This window comes from Polistes dominula, unplaced genomic scaffold (genome assembly GCF_049000335.1).
Source record: "Polistes dominula isolate Pdom_NZ unplaced genomic scaffold, Pdom_raw_medaka contig_24, whole genome shotgun sequence".
Taxonomy (NCBI): domain Eukaryota; kingdom Metazoa; phylum Arthropoda; class Insecta; order Hymenoptera; family Vespidae; genus Polistes; species Polistes dominula.
The window spans coordinates 6,678,527-6,692,065 of NW_028301150.1; the positions used below are offsets into that span (position 1 = coordinate 6,678,527).

Here is a 13,539-nt window from a genome sequence, read left to right on the forward strand (position 1 = left end):
AAAAGAACAAAAAAGTAACGTATAATAAAATATGATATAAAACAAAATATTAATTAATTAAAAAATTGAATTTCTTTTTAAATTTTTAGATTTAAAATGAGATATTTATAATTGAGATATAATTCAAGAATCTCGTCTATCGTATTATTCAACAAAGTTGATTTACTATATATATAGATATATATATGGCAAGTACGTATTATTATACTTATGTATATCGGTATTCTTGATCGGTGAAGGGTGTTGTATCAAACGTTTTAACTTAGTAAAATACTTAGGGCGTGGCACAGATAAAGAGAAATAAGAAAGGGAGCGTGTAGAAAACGGAGGAATCAACAACGTGGGTATCTTTACCAATGGAAAGGTCTTATTTCTTGCTTTGTATCGTAAGATCCGGTGAATACACGAGACACCATATTGGAATGTTAACTTCTCATGTTGGAATACAATACAAAAAAAAAAAACAAAAAAAAAATAAAATTAAAAAAAAAAAAACACTAAAGAATAGAAAAAAATACATACCAATTGTCTTCTATTTTCTAGGGGTCACATAGTATCAATAATAGTAATCATTAAATAAATAAATAAATAAATAAATAAATAAATAAATAAATAAATAAATAAATAAATATATCTATATGCATATTTATTAGTTGGACTGGAAAGTAATAATGCTTTTTATTATTAAATTCAAATGAATAAATTATTAATACGTTTTTATTTTTAATAAATAATTTAATCACCCTTGTTGTTATCAACAACGTTTTTCCATCTGGTGTGCAAATTTTTAATGCCGGACTGATAAAATCAATTAGTTTTTGATTAAAATATAAAAATCGACATGCGCAGAAACGATATTAATTTCCGATCCATCATTTATATTTATTTATATTATTTTATTAAAACAATATATATATATATATATATATATATATATATACAATGTATATATATATATATATATATACAATGTATATTATACATGTATGTATATAATATTGTATTATAAAGTGTTTGTATTTATTAGTTTGTAATTAAATTAAATTAAGTATGCAATATTTTCTATAAAAATTCATAAAAAAAAAAATAACGATTTGTAATTTAATCTATGTTGTTTTTTTTCTTTTTTTTTTTAAATCATAAATCATATATCTCTAATAGAAAGTTTAAATATATTATAATTGAATACTCAAACGTTGCAAGCTATAAGGATGATGATAAAATTCATATATCATTTACTGGTAATACATGAATGTAATTTTTTTTTCTTTTTTATTGAAATTGCTTTGAATTACCAGTAATATGAATGAAACGAAATTTCGAGTGTAAATAGTTAAATATATGTATATATCAGATTAGGATATTACTCTTCTACAAACACGAAGATATATATATATGTTATTAGTTATATATGTTATATGTTATTAGAAGCTTTAACGCGAGACTGCACATGCATGCCTTATGGTTCTTTTCCCTTTTTACCTCCCTCTCTATCCCGTTTGCAGGAGTAACAACACACAAAGGAGAAAATTATTAAGCAAGTTAAAAAACTTTTACGACCCTTTTTCCCCTCTTCTTCTTTCTTTTCTCTCTTTTTCTCACATTACCAACTCGAATATCACAACCACCACCACCATCATCATCACCACCTGCCAGATGTTACTCTTTGTAGTGTATCAGAAAAAAAAGATCAACTCATTTATTTTCGCTTCATGGAACAAACAAACTTGGAAGAAATGTTAAGGGGCACCATTAGTGTGAAATTTTGAAAAAATCGAACTTTTTTTTTTACATATTTCAATAGTCTATACCTTTAAAAATAACATAAGTGTATATCTTAATTAGTTTTTGAGTTACAGTCATCTAATATTTCTTGATTTCTAAAGATGAAATCAGTAACTTAAACTTTAACCCTTTGAGTGCTGAATACTTTAACCTAAAATGTTTTAGTAGAAACAAAATAGTTTATTATTACCCAGTTTCTAATAATAAATTATATTTAATAATTGAAGTTTTTGTTTCTGAATATTATTTAATTAATTAATATAAACATTAAATTATTTTACTTTAATATTAACAAACATGTAAATGCTTCGAACGACAAGGTTAGTAATGTTTACTAAACGCATATATGCGTCCAACTACACTATAAGGGTTAAACGCGTTATTCTCGAAACTACATTTTTCAAATTTGTTGCAATTATAACTCGAAGACAAGTCATCCAATCGATTTGATTCTTGTTGCTGCTTTTTTTTATATATATTTCTGCATACCATAAACTTCCAGTTTTCTGATCGAATGAAAAAATTAATTTCGGGAGGCCAAAAATCAAATTTTCACGCGAAATTTGAAATTTGTTTTTAAAAATCTACGATTTTGTTAAATATCAATTTTTCGTTCGGTGCCCTTTAAACACTTTATGAGGGGGAGGGAAATAAGAATATTATTATTATTTTTTTTAAAGAATCTGTTGCGAGAAAAAATTTGATTAAAAAAAAAAAAAAAAGAAAGAGGAAGAGAAAAAGGAGAATGAGAAACGAAATTTACTCGTTGATCTATGGCTATGGATATTTTTGATAGAATATTCTGAATAAAAAAAAAGAAAAAAGAAAGAAATAAATTCGTTTACGCTTCATAGACCAGGAACAAGAATTTGTTTTAGAAGAAATTTCGTAAAGAGAGAGAGAGAGAGAGAGAGAGAGAGAGAGAGAGAGAGAGAGAGAGAGAGAGAGAGAGAGAGAAGTGACGAGGGAGTAGGGGAGGGGAGGGGAGGGGAGGGGAAGAAAGGAATTCGGTTAGAAATCATGGCAATAAATCAATAACGAAAAAAAAAAGAATAAAAATATATATTTAATTTAAAAAAACGGGAAAAAACGTGAAACGCGCGTGCGAAATGAATCTTTTTAATTTCATCGATTATTGAATTTTGGTTTCGAAATTAGAAGGGGTATGGGTATGGTGGGGTGAGGAGATGAGAGTGGCGTAAGGGGGAACAATTTAAAGAAGAATTTCGCAAAAACAGAGAGAAAGAGAGAGACAGCAAATGAAATTCACTTCGAATTCGCGACGAATCAGAGGGAAAGTAACGAATGCTTGTGTATGCGTTTTAGTTCTACCTATATATATATAGCCGGTGACATGCAATGTCGACGACAATGCGACGAGGATGACACTTTCGCCGTATACTATTCTATCCGCGGAAGGTCATTGTTCGTGTAAAAATACTGACAACGAACCGAAACGGAATTCTTAATGATGACGAGGAGTAAAATATTATGGAGAACGCGAGCGAATTCAATTTAAGAACGAAACGAAACGAAACGAAACGAAACGAACATCACACATTCGACAGAACTTCGACACGAATTTCTAATTCCATCAGCGAAAGGGAAAATCTTATCGGACAGGAAAGTTCTGCGATAGGGGGAGGGGTGTTATCGTTTCGAATCCCAACAAGCTAAAAAAAGAAAATTAAATAGGAAAATTATAGTTAATATTTTCTCAAAAATGTTTCTTTTTTTTTTTTTTTAAAGTTTCAAGAGGAATAAATTAATTATTTTTAATGAATAAAATAGGAAAGTTCAGGGTACGGGGATCGTTTCGAATCCTAACAAGTTTAAAAGTTTAAAGAAAAAAACAGAAAAAAAAATTAAAATGGGAAATATAAAGTTAACATTTTGTCGCAATATTTTTCTTAAAAAAAAAAAAAAAAGTTTAAAAGGTAGAAAGTAATTATTTTTTAATGAATAAAACGGCAGGAAAGTTTGTGATAATCGTGTGGAATTTATCGAACATGTTTTCCTTCAATCCAATTGAAAGTTTAAGGAAAACAAAATTAAAATGAGGACAAAATAAAGTTAATATTTTTTTTACAAATGTTTCCTTTTTAAAAAGTTGAAAAATAACGAAGTAATTATTTTATAACGAACAAAACTATAGAAAAGTTTGTGATGATCATGTCGAATTTATCAAACATGTTCCTACAATTTTACAAAGTTTAAGTTTAAAACAAAATAAAATAGGGGAAAAAAGTTAACATTTTGTCGGAATATATTTATTTTTTTCTTTTTGTTAAAAAGTTTCAAAAGAACAAAGAAATGATTTCATTTCAACCAAAGAATAAGCCTAATAATCATGTTTTAGAAAGTTCACCTTTGCTCGGATAAACGCATTGAAAATTACTCGGATAATAGATTTGAGTCTCATTGTTAAGGTATGAAGAATAATCATTGTCATTTTCAAACACGTTCTTTTATCTCGAAAGAATTTTCTCACGAAGAGATACATTGAATAACTTTCCAACTTTTTTCAAATTAATAATACGATTAAACGAAAGTAATTTTTTTTTCTTTTACTACTAACATTTTTCACAATAAATAAAGGGTGTGTAATATTTAATAGTAACTGGATTAAATTATAACTTTGTAATTTTAGAGGATAAAAAAACAATGAGACAAATGTATGCTCTGTTTAACAAACTTTATCAACAAATAGTACGAGGTTTGTTTCATGGGAAATGCATTTATCCTGCTGCAACGGTTGCAAAAATATTTTCTTATATAATTTTTATTTAATTTTTTAAATCAAATATAAAACTAAGAGATTTTTGTGGAAAATGCCTTTGTCTTACTGCAGGATTTTCTTATGTTATTTTTTGTATTTGTTTAAACAAAGAAACTACAATACATAATTAATCCATTTATATAAGATATCGAAAATAAATCGTATGAAAGAACAATAATACGAATTAAAAAAGGGAAGGAAAATGCAGAAATACGATTTATAAGTTTGAAAAACGATTTAATATGTGGAGATAAAAAATAATGGCGTTTGAAGTAGATAAAATAACGATAATCTAGGATGAAGGCAGGCCAGCCATGACATCGGTTGGTTGCTTGCAAGACAAAGTGCAACCTTAACGACGACGTGATCTTGAAATCGAGCGAGTCGACCCAGTTCCCAAGAGGTAGAGGTGCCGTTTGTCTCGTTAATGAGCAGGTGAAACTGCCTTCTCGCTTTTCTATAATAACGTTAGAAAACGAGCCATTCCAAAAAAAAAAAAAAAAAAAAAAGAAAGAAAAAAAAAGAATAAAAAAAATAAAAAAAAAGATTTGAAAAAATGATCGTTTCATATCGTCGAAAAAATGAAAATTTCCAGCAAATAAACATAAAAGTAAATTTAATCATATAATTGCAATGTTAAAATATAATTATACAAAAAAAAAAAGAAATGAAATAAAATAAAGTAATATTTAATAAAAGGATCGAAAAAATTTACAACAAATAAATATAAAAGGAAATTTAATCGTAAAATTGGAATATTAAAATATAATTTAGAAATCTATCTGTTACTCTATCTTTCTGTGCAATTAATTTAAAACATATATATATATACACAATAAAATAAAATAAGATTTATTAAAAGAATCGAAAAAATTTACAACAAATGAATATAAAAGGAAATTAAATCATAAGATTGGAATGTTTAAAATATAATTTTAAAAATCTCTTTCTATGCAATTTATTTAAAATGAAAATATAAATATAAATTGAAAAAGAAAAAGAATAAGAAATAATCGAAAGGATTAGCAAATTTTTTGATCGTCGATAAAAAAACACTCGTCTCTTTTTTTCGACATATTCGAAAGATTTTTCAACGATGATTATTATTTGACGTTCGTATCTTTTGCAAATAATAATAATAATAATAAAAAAATAAAAAAAAACAAAAGAAAATATTTCATCCTACGTTTTGTTCGTCAAATAATAATGGAAGTCTCATGTACGGTTAATTTGTAAAAATATCTAGAAAATAAAAAAAAAAAAATAAATAAAATAGGAAGAAAAATTTGTCTCGTAAGAAAAATATTCGAATAATTATCAAAAAGAAATATTTTGGTGATTGTATCTTCCGTAAATAAGTAATAAAAAAAGAAAAATTACAAAAAAGGATTAAAAAGTATAATAATAATAATAATAATAATAATAATAATAATAATAATAATAAAAAATAATAATAATAATAATAATAATAATAATAATAATAATAATAATAATAATAATAATAATAACCAAATGATAATAACCAAATGATAATGACAAAAAAAAGTAAAATAAAACTACTCGTTGACCGGTTTCCAAGAGAGTCCATCCATTTTGAGATGCTCGAAATGTCGGATTGTAAATCCTCATTTGGCTAGGTAAGTCTTAAATGTCAAAAGATAGACAGGATCAACATATTTCTTTTTTCACATTCCAATCATCTTCTTCTCCTTTTATCTTTTTTTTTCATATATATTTTTTTTTAGGGTTTTGATATCTCGATACGATTCTTTTTCCATTTTTTTTTAAACGTCTAGTCTTCATTATTACCCGGATATCCGTCCCCCATATAAACGTAAAATACGCATATTCGCATAGAAATAGATATAGGATGCATAAACACACATACACATATTATATACCTATATATATATATAGGTGTACGTATATTCTATTCAGAAATATCTGGTTACGTCGAATCCAAATCCGGATGTTAATACGTGATTGAGCAGTACTTCTTTAATTACCCGGATTCCTGTAATTGCATGCGTGTGTGGGTGTGTGTATACGCATACGTTTGATTGCGCGTGTATTTGTGTAAGTTAGTTAAACGTGATACGCAAATATGGAATTGTAGAAAAGCGAACGATTCAATCTTACGTGTCGTATATCCGTTACATCTGAATGATATTTTATAATTATATTTTATAATTTATAAAATTATAAAATTATTAATTTTAATATATTTTTATATGTATTATAATATTATTCAATATTATAGTATATAAATATCATATATAAGTTAAACAAATAATATATAAATAATAATATAGAAATATATTATATATTAAAAATATTTATAAAAAAACTAAAACAAAATAATAGTATAATTAATATAATATAATTATAATAAAATACACATTAAAATTATAATTAATTTATTATAAATTTAATATAAAACATTGAAATTATAAAAAATTTTTTATAAAAACATATATATATAAAATATTCTTTCAATTAATTATTAAAAAAAAAGAAACAAAAATTTAAACAATATATTAACTATCTTAATTAAAATGTCATTTCGTAAATGTTTCTCTAATTTTTTAACGATCGTGAACAAAATTTATCAAAAAAAAAAAAAAGGAAAAAAAACTGATCGAAACGTGTTTCAGATTTCTGTTATGTATACCACATCACTATGTAGATATATAATATATGGGAAGAAGAAAAAAAAATAATATTAATTCGAAGATATTCGAAAATAGAAAAAGAAGAGTTGCACACGTGGGGGAGTGAATTCCAACGACTGGCGCTAACTACCGTTGGCAACTTTTAACGAAGGACGACTCAGACGACCTTGATAAATCTTGTCTCGAAGATCGGATCCTCTGTTCGTCGAATAGGTGAGTCACGTTCTCACGATGTAAAAAGGTAACGTACATTAATTATAGTAGTAGTAGTAGTAGTAGTAGTAGTAGTAGTAGTAGTAGTAGTAGTAGTTGTTGTAGTAGTAGTAGTAATAGTAGTAATAATAATAATAATCAATTAATTTTCTTCTATGTTTTCCCTTTCCTACGTGAGAAAGAAATAATTAGAGGATTCCTAACAAGGTGAACCCCATACTTGGAAATCCGGATGAACTCTGAAGCATCGCGTGTTGTCCTTGTTTCTTATTTTTTTTCTTTCTCTTCATCTCTCTTTTTCTATATCTTTTTAATAATTAATTCCTTTAAATAACATGAGTCAGAAGTTTCGTGGGAAAAAAGAAAAAATGTATTGCATTATATACAGGGTGCACTCTTCTTCTATAATCTTCGTTATCCTTATTTTATGAATTTGATGAAAATAAAAGATATAATAAAAAAATAAAAAAGATGGAATTAACAAATAATGAAACATGTAATAACAAACACACCTTGTTAATTCGAAGGGAACACATATTTTTCTCATATCTACGAATGAAACTGGTACTTTTATTTTTAATTAAAACAATTTTTGAATAACACGTGTATGAAGAGAATGGAAAAAGAAATAAATAAATAATAAAAAAAATACCATAAGAAAATACGTAGCTTGCTGCATCGAATCTATTATTCATTTCAATCATACGAAATATTTTCTTATTTTCCTAATGATCTTGGGGGGGGGGGGGAAAAAAGAAAAAAAAAACAGAAAAACCGAACAAACCCCGTTGATATTAATAAAAATGAGTAATAAATAATATGTTTTCCTTCCCGTCTTGTTTTTAGAACCCTTTTGTAATTTTAATTTCAATTTTTTTTTTCTATACAATCGCAAAAATATCAGAAATATTTGGATTAGCAAGTTCCCGTACTATGTTTTTCAAATTTTTTCAAAGGTTTATTTTCCAATCAAATAATTTCTAACAAATATAATAATCTAAAAATTAACATAAATTAACTCGAACAAAAAAGAAAAAAATAACCAAAATATAGATTCTGTTAGAAGGAAACACACAACAACATCCTTTATCGAATAATTTAAAATTTTATGCCAAAAACACTTAACATCTTTTGTATGATCTTTCTATTAATTTTTAATTATTTTGATTAAATAAAAAAAAAAATTCGAGCCAAGGAAAATCTTTTATTTGTTTGATGCATATATGCGCCTATAGTACTCAAAGAATTAAAATGACAAATGGAATGTTAAAATTAAAAAAAAAAAAAATTATTATTTAGTTGTTAATCAAATAATTCTAATGAAATAAATTCGCATGGTACACCCTGTAAGTTGTTTAAAATAAATAATAATAAAAAAAAAAAAAAACAAACCTAAGAATTATGAATCAAATATAAAAATTGTTCAACCAACGATGACATAGTGATTTACTTATTATTATACGTCATCACAAAAAGGCGCCTCGTGTTCGAATGATGCCGTCATCATAATCCGAGAATATGATGATTGAGATTTAGCTACGTCATTAGAGTAACAAATAGAAATAGAAAGAGATAGGTAGAAAGGAATGCAATAAAATAAGCGTGTTACTATAAACATCAGAATAAAAACCGCAAAATTCCTAGAGAGAGGGGGAGAGAGAGAGAGAGAGAGAGAAAGAAAGAAGAAAAGAGAGGGAAAAATACTCGCGTAGCCTGTCCTAATTTGGTAGCATCCTCCAGATGCATAGAGGATAACGTTTGAAGGTCGTAAGGTCATCGTACCATGATTCAAAGATTAATCGTTCCACTTGTACACTTGTATAAGGTTTTTTATTTCTTTTTTATTTTTCTTTTCTTTTTCTTTTTTTAAATCGAATTTTTTCGTTGGCTCCTCTATGTCGAAAATATTAGCAACTTTGCATTTTTGCATCTTTCAAAAGATTTATATTATCTCTTTTTATGTTTTTTTTTTTAAATTTCCTTATTATTATTATTATTTTTTTATATATTGGAATATCACCACCTACGCAGTATTCATGTCGTTTAATATTTTATATTAATATTTTCTCTCTACTTTTTATTTATTTATTTTTTCTTTTTTTTGATATATCAAAATCTCACCACCTACGATACACGCAGTGTTCATGTCATCTAATATTTTAATCATTTATTTATTTGTAAATTAATATAATTACATTATATTAATTTTAAATAATATCATTGTATCGACGTGTTAGATAAAATTCGATTCACCAGAGAAAGAAAGAATATATTATTATTAAAATATGTTTCCCCTTTGTTTCATTGTTTGAGTCTCATTGTTCATGTTTTTTTTTTTAAATTTCATTTTTTATATTCATTGGGTTCGTTGTTCCACGGTTGGGTATATTTCACGTACGTATATATAACTATATTGGTATATATATACATATATTTTAAAATGTCAACTTGCGAGAGTAACATAGTGGCCAGGGCGTGTCATGTGAATATAAATTAACGCAAGTTGTAAAACATTCGTGAAATGTCAACGCGTATGGGTATGCATACGTTCGATTTTTTTATAGATCGAACAATATCGATTGTTTTATATAGATTTTTTTCTTTTATATCAGGAAATATTATACGTTTCAAAAAAGTAAGAGAAAAATGATAACGATATCGAATAAAACAATCTAATCATTTTTACTAATTTTTTTATATAATTATAAATGCTTTTGTAATACGTTTAATACTCATTTTGTACATCTTTAAAGAACCTAAATGATCATGACTAATGTATAAAATGATTAAAGTTGACGTCAATTAAAAAAATTAAAAAAAAAAAAAAAAAAAAAAAAAAAAAAAAAAAATAACATTTTTCTTTTTTTTTCAATACATTATAAATAATTTGAGATTAAATAATACTGAATGATCAATATCATAATTTTTGTATTGGAATACAATTTGTATTACGAGTAAAATATATACTTTTTTTTCTTTTTTTGTATACATTATTCGATAAATTCTGAATTATAATATAACTATGTCAGTGTAAAGAAATAATGTATATTTAAAATAATAAAATAATTATATGGAGATTAAAATGATTGAAAATTATTTATCGGTACGCACACAAAAAGGGTATTTTTTTTTTAAGTAAAACAATTTTCGTTAGTAATTGTAATATCGAATAATAATAATAATAATAATAATAATAATAATAATAATAATAATAATAATCATAATAATAATAATAGCAATAAAATAAATTAAAAATTAATTGTAACACCATCATTCAAAATACGTGTTAACGTAATACTAAATCGTAAGAAATCGAATAAAAAAAAAGAAAAAAAAACAATAAAATCAAAAATAAAAGAAAAAAAAAATATAGAGATTACTTTCTCGGAATACGTAAATGATCGTTTGCGATTGGAAGCACGTGCATTCGAGGGTTGACAACAACAAATAAATATAAAATAAAAGTACAAAAAGAAGAAGAAGAAGAAAAAAAAAGAAGAAGAATTACGAGATCGGTATGCCAGCGACCATTCGGGATGATTACAGTTATTTTCTTGAAAACTGCCAAGAAACATTCCTGCTTTTGGTTTGTCCGTTCTAACGAATGTGATTTCGTAATTTACACGTTGTGTAGGAGTTGGGTTAAAATTATATATATATATATATATATAAAAAGGGACAAACTAACGAAGGACATGTAGAAAACGAGATTAAAGAAAAAAAAAGAAAATAAAAAGATTTTCATTAACGCCAAAAAGATTTTTTTTTTTTTAATGGAAATGATTTGATTCAAAATACTTCAATACTAAATTTACTCGCGTGTGTACGACACGTATAGATGTGTGACGCAAAATTAATTGGCATTGATACGATTGCACGGTTAAAATGCATTTAACGGGAATTTAAAAGTCTAATTTTGTGTGTAGTAATGTAATGTGTAATATAATGCTTAATAAAAAAAATGATTAATGCGAATCCTCTCTCTCTTGTGTGATTTTTTCTTTCATTCTTTTCTTTTTTTTCTCTTTTTTTTTTAGATAGAATGGATAAAACATATTACATATTTATTACATAATTGAAATAACAGATATAATATTTTTATTTAATGTATTACGTTATAAATATGTAATCGGTATTATAAAAATCCCGTATTTTAATAGACAAACTTGATTACTTTACTCGTCAATATTTAAAAAAAGAATATCTTTAAATGAATAGATACTTTCATCATTCGCGAATGAAATTATTAATTGAATTGAATAGATTCGCAAATTGATATATATATATAAAATATTTAAATTGGTTAATTGGGAGAACCCGATCTCATAAATAATTCTGTCGTTCAAAACAAGGAAGTATTTATTTTTATTTCATTTATTTATTTATTTATTTTCAGGGATCGTAATTTCAAAAAATCGCACATTTGTGTATCGTCCAAGAAATTTTTTTTTTGTTTTCAACTAACCATAACAATTTTTAACGAGAATATATTTTTTTTAATTGCTTATAAATCATTCGTTCGAATTATTACAAAATCAAACGCAACGAAAAAAAAGAAATCCAGAAAGAAGGAAAAGAATGAAAGAAAGAACGAAAGAAAGAAAGAAAGAAAGAAGGAAAGAAGAAAGAAGGAAAGAAAGAAAGATTTATTTTCACTTTCATCACAAAGTGTTATGCATGAGACATGAATGAAATTATCGTGGCTTTTTTTTCCCTGTAATTATGTGCATAGACGATACGCATAAAGCATAAAAGGGTATTTTTTTTTCTTTTTTTACCAATAGGGAAGAAAGATCTTGCACGTTTTCTACATACTTATGTATAAATAATCATTCATGTGAGTACTGCGCAAAAGAAATCATTCCTTAATGCATCTCACGTACATTTAAAACAACGGACGAAAGTTTTTGGCCCACTTTTTTCGATTTCGAATTCGAATTCAATTCGATCGAACTTCAATCAAAATTTCTTTACCCGTTTATACATATATATTTTAATTACACATTAATAGTATTTGTAACGAGATAATAAATATATTACGAATAAAATATTATGATTTTGTTGCTAACATCATTTATGATATACAAATGTTTGCTTTTTCCTCTTCCTTTAATTAAATCATTCCCACGTAATGTAAATTTAAAATCAAACTATACAGAAAAAAAGAAATAATAATATGTATTTTAATTGGTTATAAAATAAAAAAAAAGGTGTGAAGGTAATGGGAATAAAATTTAATGAGGAATTTATTCAATCAAAAGTTATAAATTATTATTCAAAGTAATAAATCTTATATAACGCGTTTGCTGATGGACGACGAGGATATATAATATATAAAAAAGGATATATAAAGAGGATGTATAAAATGATAAAAAAAAAAATCTCTGACCAATGGAAACACTGATTAGAAAAAAAAGTATAAAAAGGAAAACTAAAAACAAATATGTCTCGTCCGCAACGCGTATACACTTATAATTCTGCTCTTTTTTTTTTACATGATATGAATACACGTAGAAAAAAAAAAGAAAATATAAATTGCATCTCCTCGAAAAATATTTCTTTTTTTTTGTTTCTTATTTAATTCGTAATCAAATGAAAAGTGCCTGGGTAAAAAAAGATAATAATAATAATAATAATAAAAAAAGAAAAAACCTAATTCCTTCTTAAAAATTGAAATTATTGTAGATTGTGTTTAAAATTAAAATCGTATTAAAAAATAAATTCGTGTGAAAAAACATAATTATGTATGTATTATACAAATAACAAATAAATAAGGAAATAAATAAATAAATAAATAAATAAATAAATAAATAAAAAAACAAAAGTTTTAGATACGTAGAAAAATTAGATATGTATTTACAAATAACAAATAAATAAGGAAATAAATAAATAAATAAAAAAAGAAAAAAATTAAGGTAACGGAAAGATATAAGTTGCGATGATTTTCCTCAGGAGTATTGCATTCGAGAATGACGTCGTCATTCACCTCATCGTCATCGTCGGAAGGTAAAGAGAAGGTTGGGGAAAGAAAGAGAGAAAGAGAGAGAGAGAGAGAGAGAAAGAGTGAGACAAGGATAGGGTGGGGGGAGG

At 25.4% G+C, this 13,539-nt stretch overlaps 1 protein-coding gene across 1 annotated transcript in view; it reads right to left on the reverse strand.

The window, feature by feature from the left end:
• The window catches only part of Naa15-16 (N-alpha-acetyltransferase 15/16), a 50,711-nt gene that overhangs the window by 11,039 nt on the left and 26,133 nt on the right, over positions 1–13,539 (reverse strand). The window lies entirely within an intron of this gene.